This window comes from Neomonachus schauinslandi, chromosome 8 (genome assembly GCF_002201575.2).
Source record: "Neomonachus schauinslandi chromosome 8, ASM220157v2, whole genome shotgun sequence".
NCBI classification, from domain to species: domain Eukaryota; kingdom Metazoa; phylum Chordata; class Mammalia; order Carnivora; family Phocidae; genus Neomonachus; species Neomonachus schauinslandi.
Genome location: NC_058410.1, coordinates 25,599,861 through 25,609,758, shown reverse-complemented (window position 1 = coordinate 25,609,758; position 9,898 = coordinate 25,599,861). Strand labels below are relative to the sequence as shown.

General features: G+C 40.9%; 1 pseudogene; it reads right to left on the bottom strand.

Moving 5' to 3' along the window:
- Positions 1-311: 311 nt before the first annotated feature.
- Positions 312-783, bottom strand: LOC110583650 (annotated as a pseudogene).
- Positions 784-9,898: the final 9,115 nt, after the last annotated feature.

Here is a 9,898-nt window from a genome sequence, read left to right as displayed (position 1 = left end):
TTGGAGATTTACCCCTCCAACTTCTCTTATCTTCCAGGGCAGAAGCTCCAAGATGGCTCTTCCGATCGTCTAGATTTTCTTACACTTGGGTTAATTAGAAATCTATCAGTCCCAATGTTGAATCCACAGAATTCATTTTAAAAGTGACACCTTTCAGGGAGCCCATGGAACAAGGAAGTTACGGGGATAGTGGTGGGGGGGGAGGGGCATAATGGGTGAGGAGCTGGGGAGAATAGTGTTAACCTTTTGCTGATTCCTTTTTTTTTTTAAATAGTCTTGAGGTCTTTTATTTATTTATTTTTTTACATTTATCATGCCATCAATTCATAGGGAATGGGTTCCAGCAGCTCAGGCTCCCCCAAAGTGTGCTTCTCTGGGTGGGACAGGCTGGCCCTTCCATTGACCCTAAGTAGCTTTCTCTTTGGCTTCCTTCTTTTTCTGATCATTTTCCTTCATGCGCTTCAGGAAGCTGTCTCGGCTCTTTGAGTGCTTAATATGCTCAATACTTACATTAATTCCCCTGGCAAGAATCTTGCCCTTAACTTGTTTGTTTACAACAATGCCAACAGTATGCTGGGTAATACGGTAGACTCTTCGAGTTTTGCCGTGCTAACATTTGCGGGGCATTCCTTCTTGAACAGTGCCCATTCCCTTGATGTCCACAATATCACCTTTCTTGTAGATACGCATGTATGTAGCCAAAGGAACAATTCCATGTTTCCTAAAAGGCCGGGAGAACATAGAGCGGGTTCCTCTCCTCTTCCCCTTTGTGTTGGTCATTTTGGCAAATTACTGGAAGATGGCGGTTGTGGCCGAAAGGCCCTTTTGCTGATTCTAAGGCCACCTGGGGCAGTTCTGTACAGCTCTTGTCTGTGAGGAGGAGAGGGAAAACATCACCCAGATTCTTCTTACCTCATGAGTTTCTGTTCATGAAACAAGAAGAATGATTCCAACTCTGAGAACCGACTTTACCCCTCAGGCGCTATGTTAGGAATGGGCACTAAATCTTGTTTCTCCATCTACTGTGCATGCGCACAGTCTCTTATGCCTGGAATAAATTAGCAGCACTCCTGTCTTTACTCAGTGTCCAACACTGTATGAAAAATGACCTGCTCTTATAGAGAATCACTAAGCTCACACGGACGATGTATTTTGTTTTTGGAGAAAATAAAAAGCAATTTCTTATTAGAAGCCCAGTATTTTTGTAAAGGTTGAATAGGATGCTACTTAAGAAAACTTCTAGCTGCTTAAATGTAGAATGTGGAGAAGAGTCAAATCCAGGAAGATCCCTTTGCTCTAGTGCCTATTTGTTTTCACTATATCATGAATTAGATAGTTCTGTTTGATTTAAGCTTTTGTGTTCTGTTTTGTTTTTCTGACTTGGTTCTCCTTTGATGATGTGAGTTATGTCAAACCTGATGACCCTTCTCTTTTCTTACATGTTTTTTCATTCGCATTGTTGTTCCTGTAAAGGCAGCTTCATTCTCACAGATGTCTGTTCTTTATTTGTGCACTTGCTTATTTAGCAATTTGGTGAAGAAATGTTGGTATTTTCTTACCTCTTCTATCACTTATCTGGTCTGTTGTTATTTTCTGCACTTTCTTGTTGATGTTCCTTTTCAAATGAAAATGTCCAAAGATTACGTGAGCTTTTAGTACTTGCTTAAGTTTATGAGTGTTTTTAAAGAAGAATTTGTTTGTTTGTTTGTTTTGAGAGGGAGAGAGGTGGGGGGGGTAAGGGGAGAGGGAGAGAGAGAATCTTAAGCAATGTGGAGTTGGCATGGGGCTTGATCCTGAGATCATGACCTGAGGTGATAGCAAGAGTCGGATGCTTAACCAACTAAGCCAATCCAGGTCCCCCAAGAATTTATTGTTTTAATTTCGTTAAAAATATCTGTTTGAAAAATTAGCAAAATTATAATTACTTGTTGAAAACATTTCAAAAATACAGAAGTATAATACAGGGCACAAAGTGAAACTCTTTTTATATCCCCTTAATCCCACTCCCGAGAGCTAACAGTTTGGCATATATGCTTCCAGATATATTTCTATGTCTTTACAAATTTACTTTTATATCTATTTATCCATCTATTTATCTTTCAATTGATTAATCATCTATCCATCTAGCTATCTGTCATATTTTCTTAAAACAAATGGAATATACTATATCCAGTCAGTTCTCATTATTTGCAATAGTTATATTCTATAAAGTTGCTCTAAACACTAAGTGAGTGAATCCTGAACCATTGCTCCTAGGGGAAATTCAGAGTTAGGTTCCTGTGAGCCTCTGGTCACAACATTTTCATCAACTTATCAATAAAAAAACCTGTTTTGTATGTATTTCTGTCTAAAGACACCTTATTTGATATATATTATTAACTCAATGCTGAACTCATGGCCAACAACACTATAACTCAGGTCTGAACAAAGCTCATCTAGAATACACATATTTTCTCTGTAAAGTACATTATGGGCTTTTTGTGCTTAAGAATACCAGACAACACTTAAGCACTACTTGGGGGGGCCATTTTAAACAGCAAAATCAGGGGAGCTCAGGGTCGTTCAGTTGGTTAAGCTTCTGCCTTCGTTCGTAGGTCATGATCTCAGGGTCCTGCGATTGAGCCCAGTGTTGGGCTCCCTGCTCAGCCTGGAGCCTACTTCTCCCTCTCCTTCTGTACCCCCCTTCCCTGCTCGTGTTCTCACTCTCTCAAATAAATAAATAAAATCTTAAAAAAAATAAACAGCAAATCAAATGCAAAAAAATGTAGCACTAAATAGACCATGAGGAGGACATGTGTTTGTAAAGTGAGAGCTGAAATAAGAAGACAGAGCATCACCTTATTTAACCTCAGCTGGAAACATGCACATTACATGATTCAAAAGTTTCACTGCTCTGTGCATATCTGTGAATGACTGCTAACGTGCTGTGAGCATTGATTTTTGGGTTACAAATACATTTTAATGGGTAAGCAGATTCATAAATACAGAATCTATAAATAATGAGGATTGACTGTATATCTCTCTACAATGTGTTTTTCTTTCCCTATTCAACAATAATTTATAGACATCCTTCCATGCACGTCAAGTTTGTTGAGAACCTACCAGGCACTGTGCTTAGTGCTGGGATGTTGCATTGAACAAAACAGAACAGAATCTTGTTCCTAAAGCTTCAGTTCATTATGAATAGATAACGTAACGCTAGATAGTGGTAAGTGTTCTGAAGAAAAATAGAACAGTATTAGGGGTACAGAATGACAAAGAGGGTGGTCAGCTACAGTGGTTAGAGAAAACTTTCTGATGAGGGGACATTTGAACAAGATTTGAATGACTTAATAGAATCAGCGAACTAGATCAAGAAACTAATGAAGATTATGCGTTAGGGCTGTTCACCCTGTAGTTCTGGGAGGGGTTCTAGCAGTGGTCTTTGTAAAATTGGAAAATAGGGTATTTTAACTGCAGTCAGTTAAGACCACTGCTACTTTCCTCCTTGACTTGCCCTCTGCCATTGTTTTTCTTAAGTTGGGTGTTGTTAGCGATGAGCATTTTTGGGACTTGGCTAAGGTCTGGTGTATTGTTCAGTGTTTAACAATGGACTCTCAGGAAATGCAAGCCCTAGTTTGTAGCACTTCTCACTTTCTGTGGTGTAGATATTCTCACCATGGCCAATTTTAAGCTATCAACATGATGTCACAGGAAATGGAGTGGGAAGAGATGCACATTAGCACACCATTACAGAGTATTTCCACCGTACGGATACAATAGATGTAATTTCAAGAACGTAAGTTAACATGTTACTTTGAGCTTGAATTTTCTTTCTTTCTTTTTTTTTTTAAAGATTTTATTTATTTATTTGACAAAGACAGTGAGAGCAGGAACACAAGCAGGGGGAGTGGGAGAGGGAGAAGCAGGCTTTTTGTTGAGCAGGGAGCCCGATGTGGGGCTCGATCCCAGGACCCTGGGACCATGACCTGAGTCGAAGGCAGACGCCTAACGACTGAGCCACCCAGGTGACCTTGAATTTTCTATAAAGTGGTAGTTAGATATAGACACTTGGTCAGAGTAAGGTTTTGTTTTGTTTTTTTTTTTTTGACAGACTGTCATTGGTACTATCACACACATCCATCAGGAGATCCATAACGTATGTAGTCTTGCCTTAAATAATTTGAATATTTACCAGCCTGAAGGGCAAAGGACAGCCATAAGTAATTTATTGAACATTCTTCTGGAACAGTGAATCTATTAAAAACAGGTAAGAATAACTTGGATCTGTTGGAATGACCATAATCTTTTCAGCAAGTAGCATTATTTACCACAGTGATTCAAATTGGAACATTGACAGGACAGGTAGAGTAGATGATGTCATTTCTAGTCATTGGTGAACGAGTGAACAATTTAGAGTCTTTTGTGTTGATCAATGCTGAGGTTAAAGGGTTGAAGCTATTACTTATAGATTTCTCAATTTTTAAGGTAAAAGAAATAGTACCGCATTTCCCTGTGCTAAAGGCAAGAAAAACTGGTAAGGCTATGGAGGGATGCTTTTTGAGCAGTGTTTTCACCCTTTTGACTACCTATGGGATCTTCTCTCTGGTTTGGCCTTAATGTGATCAGGAGTACAATTTTTGGCCTCAGCCATTTCAGTTCCTGGGAGTCTTGCTCTCCTTTTCAGCCTATGCCCTCCTGAGGTATTATTGACCTGTCTATCTATGGCTCTACTCTGGTGGATAACTTTTAAAGTAGAAAATCTTTTCTCCTTTGCCTTCCAGAATTAATACCACCACCTCCTACTCCCTACTCCCCAACAAATACACGTCAACCAGCACATTCTCATTCTTCTGCTATCACAGAGTTTTCTAACTTCTGATGTCAAAGTTCCATGGGCCTAATATGAAGGATCTCTGATATAATATGAAGAAATGAAGGTCAGGAACAGTATCCAGCTCCAAGGGATGGATCTGAAAGGAATGAGGAGAGATTTGAGTGTCTCAAGAACGGGTCTGGGATCATCCAGCACCCATGACATGGGCCCAAACACAAAGTAAATATTCAAGAGACACAGGAAGAAGAATGACTGCATAAGCCAAGTGACATTTTTCTTACTGACTTTGGTTGGGGTCAAGTTTACAAAAACTTCATGCCAATTCTATGAAGATGTTTAAGGTTCTGTAAACTTCCTGGTATTTCACCCAATGGATGTGATTCCAGATCTCACTTGCTGGTTGGGAATATTGGAAAGAGGCAGTGAGCCTGCCAAACTGGGCTCCCAGGGGCTCTGAGAGCAGCAGAGCACTGTGTGACCACTGCAAGCAACAGATGTAGGGGAGAGCTCACACCCTGCACCCATTGGCCCATATCTGAGTCAACTCTCCAAGTCTCCATCTGCCAGCAGCTTAGCTCTGTTATACTTGGAAGTAGCATGTAATTTTTGAGGTGCACACTAATGATCTATAGCATGCTCACAATGGCTAGGCCCATGGACATCCTCCCAAATTATTCTTTACTGTCAATTAAACCCAGAATCTTGAGTATAGGCATGAGGTGGCCACTACAAGTACTTTGCCCAGAGCTATTCAGAACCCTTTTATAAGCCTGTGTCCTCTCTTGACTTCTGTGTTATTTTTGCATTGTCAAGACCACACTTGAGACTGTCTTCAGAGGGCAGCCCTGGGACCACCTGAATGACTGGCCACAAGTGCAAAGAGCTGCAAATGCCTGGGGGCTTAGGTCCCTCAGGGGCAACCTTTAGCCAGTAATAGTATGATGTAGGAGCAGAAGAGCCCAGCTCTCTTGCCTCTCTTTGGGACAAACTCGGAGGCAAAATATAGACGAGGGGTTGTGTAGGATCCAGCTGAACCTACACTCTGGGACTTGGCCTGAAATGGTACCCTTGTTTGGCTGCTGAAAAATAAGTTCTTTTTCTTGCCTGTTCCGATTTCCTCCATTCCCTGCTTGGTTTCTCTTAGGAGAACTTCTTTTTTTTTAATTTTTTTTAAATTTTTTTAAAGATTTTATTTATTTATTTGAGAGAGAGAATGAGACAGAGAGAGCATGAGAGGGTCAGAGGGAGAAGCAGACTCCCCGCCGAGCAGGGAGCCCGATGCGGGACTCGATCCCGGGACTCCAGGATCATGACCTGAGCCGAAGGCAGTCGCTTAACCAACTGAGCCACCCAGGCGCCCAGGAGAACTTCTTAATAAGTCACCTGTACAGGAATTCTTGTCTCAGGGTCTGGCTCTGGGGAACAAGTGGAATGTAAGGGGCCGCACTGAGCACTCAAACAGTACAGGATTCCCTGCCCCCATCCTTCATGGCCTAGGCCTCAGAACTTGGTTCTGACCTTGATAATTGAATAGTTTCCCTCCTTCTCCTGGCTGGAACCACAAACCCTTCAGGACTAGGACACTGCTGGTGTGATTAAACCCAAATATAATTTATTTTATTCTTGCCAATTACCTTTCCTGGGATTAGAATCTTCTCCTTCATTCCTCAACTGTTTAAGAAAATTCTTACATGGATGGACAGAATTCAGGAAAACTCTTTTGCTCCCAGCTGGCTTCTACACACTCCAGGCAATGGCCTGGAGTCACCACAGCTGGGATCTGTCCCTTAGTTTGGGCCTAACTAGTGCTGATGATTTCCAGAACCATACTTGAATTGGCTAGATCCTGGACATACCGTATAGTGGCCATTACTGGGTTGGCCTCAGAGGACAGGTCTATCAACTTAGCCTCCCATTCTGCTCTGCTTGGCATCCTTTGCTTCCTAATCAGCTGGATGGTGGAACTTCACGCATAGTCCTTACGTATTAGTATCTATCTCTAAAGTAGATAAAGCAGCTGTATCTACTTTTTTTTTTTTTTTTAAGATTTTATTTATTTTTTTATTTGAGAAAGAGAGAGAGAGAAACAGCATGAGAGGGGAGAGGGTCAGAGGGAGAAGCAGGCTCCCCGCTGAGGCGGGAGCCTGATGTGGGACTCGATCCCAGACCCCGGGATCATGACCTGAGCCGAAGGCAGTTGCTTAACCAACTGAGCCACCCAGGCACCCTGTATCTACTTTTTAACTATTAAATCCCTGCCTCTCTTGCAGAGCCAGTCTCAGTAAATGTGTATTGAATGAACAAATGAATATTTGCCTAAGTTACTGTAGAAGATTCTATAACACCTGTATTTGTTTCTTGGCATATTTGAAACTCTGCTGCTGATATTTGAACACAATTTAGGGTGTGCCCAACAGGGTGGACAGAGTGGCTTTGACAGAGAGTACTAAAAACCTGATGCACATCTACACACACATGCGCCATCCTCAGGGGATAATGGGCTCTGGTTCAGCTAGTTCTATCACTCTTTAATAATAAGCACTAATATTTACATTGTGTCACTATGTACCAGGGAGTGTCCTAAGCACTTGACTTAAAATAATTCACTACAACCTTATGAGGTAGATACTATTACTGTCATCTCCATTGTAGAGATAAAGAAATGGAGGCTAATTGGCTCAACAGGTGGTGGCAGAATTGAGATTTGAACCTGGGAGATCTGCTTAATTTCTGCGATACCCATCTGTGTCATGGTATGACTTCGTGAGGATTCGATGCGATAGTATAGACTAGGCTTTAACAGGAGGTGAACCAAGCTAGGAGTTCAGTGAATGCAGAGCACCTGCCTCCTTCTGCTTTTTGTCTCCGATGCTGTCTTTGTTTCACTCTTTCAGTTAATCTTTTATTTAAGAAAAATTCAAATACCTCTTTTCAAAATTAAATAAATTAATATCCATGTATTCTTTACACACCTCAACAAATACCAACTCGTAGACCCTCTTGTTCCATCTACACATCATGAAGTAAATTCCCAGCATATTATATTATTTCCTCCATGAATATTTCAGAGTAGATTTCCAAAAGATAATAACCCTTTAAAAACACACAATCAGGGCTCCTGGGTGGCTCAGTCATTTAAGTGTCTGCCTTCAGCTCTGGTCATGATCCCAGGGTCCTGGGATCGAGCCCCACATCGGGCTCTCCGCTCATCAGGGAGCCTGCTTCTCCCTCTCCCTCTGCCTGCCACTCCACCTGCTTGTACTCTCTCTCTCTGTCAAATAAATAAATAAAATTAAAAGAAAAATCCACACGAAATACCATTATCATATCCCAAAATACCTAAAAATCATTCCTTAATATCATTGAACATCCCAGCAATGTTTACATTTTCCAATTGTTTCTCATACACTTCCCCCCCACCCCATAAGTTTGTATGAATTAGAATTCAAATTAAGGTCAATAAATTGCAATAGGTTGCTATGTCATTTAAGTTTCTGATAATCTATAGCTCTCCTTCTCCACAGTTTAATTAGGAAAGAACTGAGTTTTTTGTCCTGTAGCTTTCTCAGGAAACTCTTCGCCATGTGGCTGATTGCATCTTCCTGGTGATGTTTCCTTTTTTCCTCTGTCCCTTGTTTTTCCTACATAATGATAGATCTAGAAGCTTGGTCGGATTCAGTTCGGGTTTTTTTTTTGTTTGTTTTTGTTTTGGCAAGATACTTCATAGGTGGTGGTGTCTATTTCTTGCAGAAGGCACACACTTTCTGATCATTCTCTTTTCAGCATGTTGGCAGTCATTGATAATTATGCCTAGATTCATTAATTCATTAGGGGTTGCCAATGGTGCTACTCTATTTCATTTATTATACAGAAACTTCCATGTAGAGAAACTACCCTAATTAACTATTTGTTTATGCTGAGTTACAGTTCTTTTAGGGAAAGCAGAATAAATGCTTTATTCTTCCCTTTATCAGTTTTCAAATAGTGTATTGGTTCTCTGTCAACTCATGGATTCACATAAGTCTTTTTTCCATCACTTTTTTTTTTAAATGAACCACTTCAAATTTTTTTTTTTTTTTTTTTTTTTATTTTTTTTTTTTAAAGATTTTATTTATTTATTTGAGAGAGAGAATGAGAGAGAGCACATGAGAGGGGGGAGGGGCAGAGGGAGAAGCAGACTCCCCGCCAAGCAGGGAGCCCGATGCGGGACTCGATCCCGGGACCCCAGGATCATGACCTGAGCCGAAGGCAGTCGCCCAACCAACTGAGCAACCCAGGCGCCCTGAACCACTTCAAATTTATAGAAAAGTTGACAGAATAAATCCCTTACCTAGATGCTCCAGTTGTTAAAATTTTGCCACATCTTCTCTCTTTTTCTGTCTGTCTCTCTTTTTCTAGGAACTCCTGAAAGCAAGTTGTAGACATCATAACAGTTCATTCTTTTTTTTTTTTTAATTTATTTATTTTTTTATTCTTATGTTAATCCCCATACATTACATCATTAGTTTTAGATGAAGTGTTCCATGATTCATTGTTTGTGCATAACACCCAGTGCTCCATGCAGAATGTGCCCTCCTCAATACCCACCACCAGGCTAACCCATCCTCCTACCCCCCTCCCCTCTAGAACCCTGTTTGTTTTTCAGAGTCCATCGTCTCTCATGGTTCGTCTACCCCTCCGATTTCCCCCGCTTCATTCTTCCCCTCCCGCTACCTTCTTCTTCTTCTTTTTTTTTTTTCTTAACATATATTGCATTATTTGTTTCAGAGGTACAGATCTGAGATTCAACAGTCTTGCACAATTCACAGCGCTTACCAGAGCACATACCCTCCCCAGTGTCTATCACCCAGTCACCCCATCCCTCCCACCCCAACCCCCACTCCAGCAACCCTCAGTTTGTTTCCTACAATTAAGAATTCCTCATATCAGTGAGATCATATGATACATGTCTTTCTCTGTTTGACTTATTTCACTCAACATAATACCCTCCACATAACAGTTCATTCTTAAATACTTCATTTTTTTTTTTTTTTTAAGCAGGCTCTACACCCATGATGGGGCTTGAACTCACAACCCCAAGAT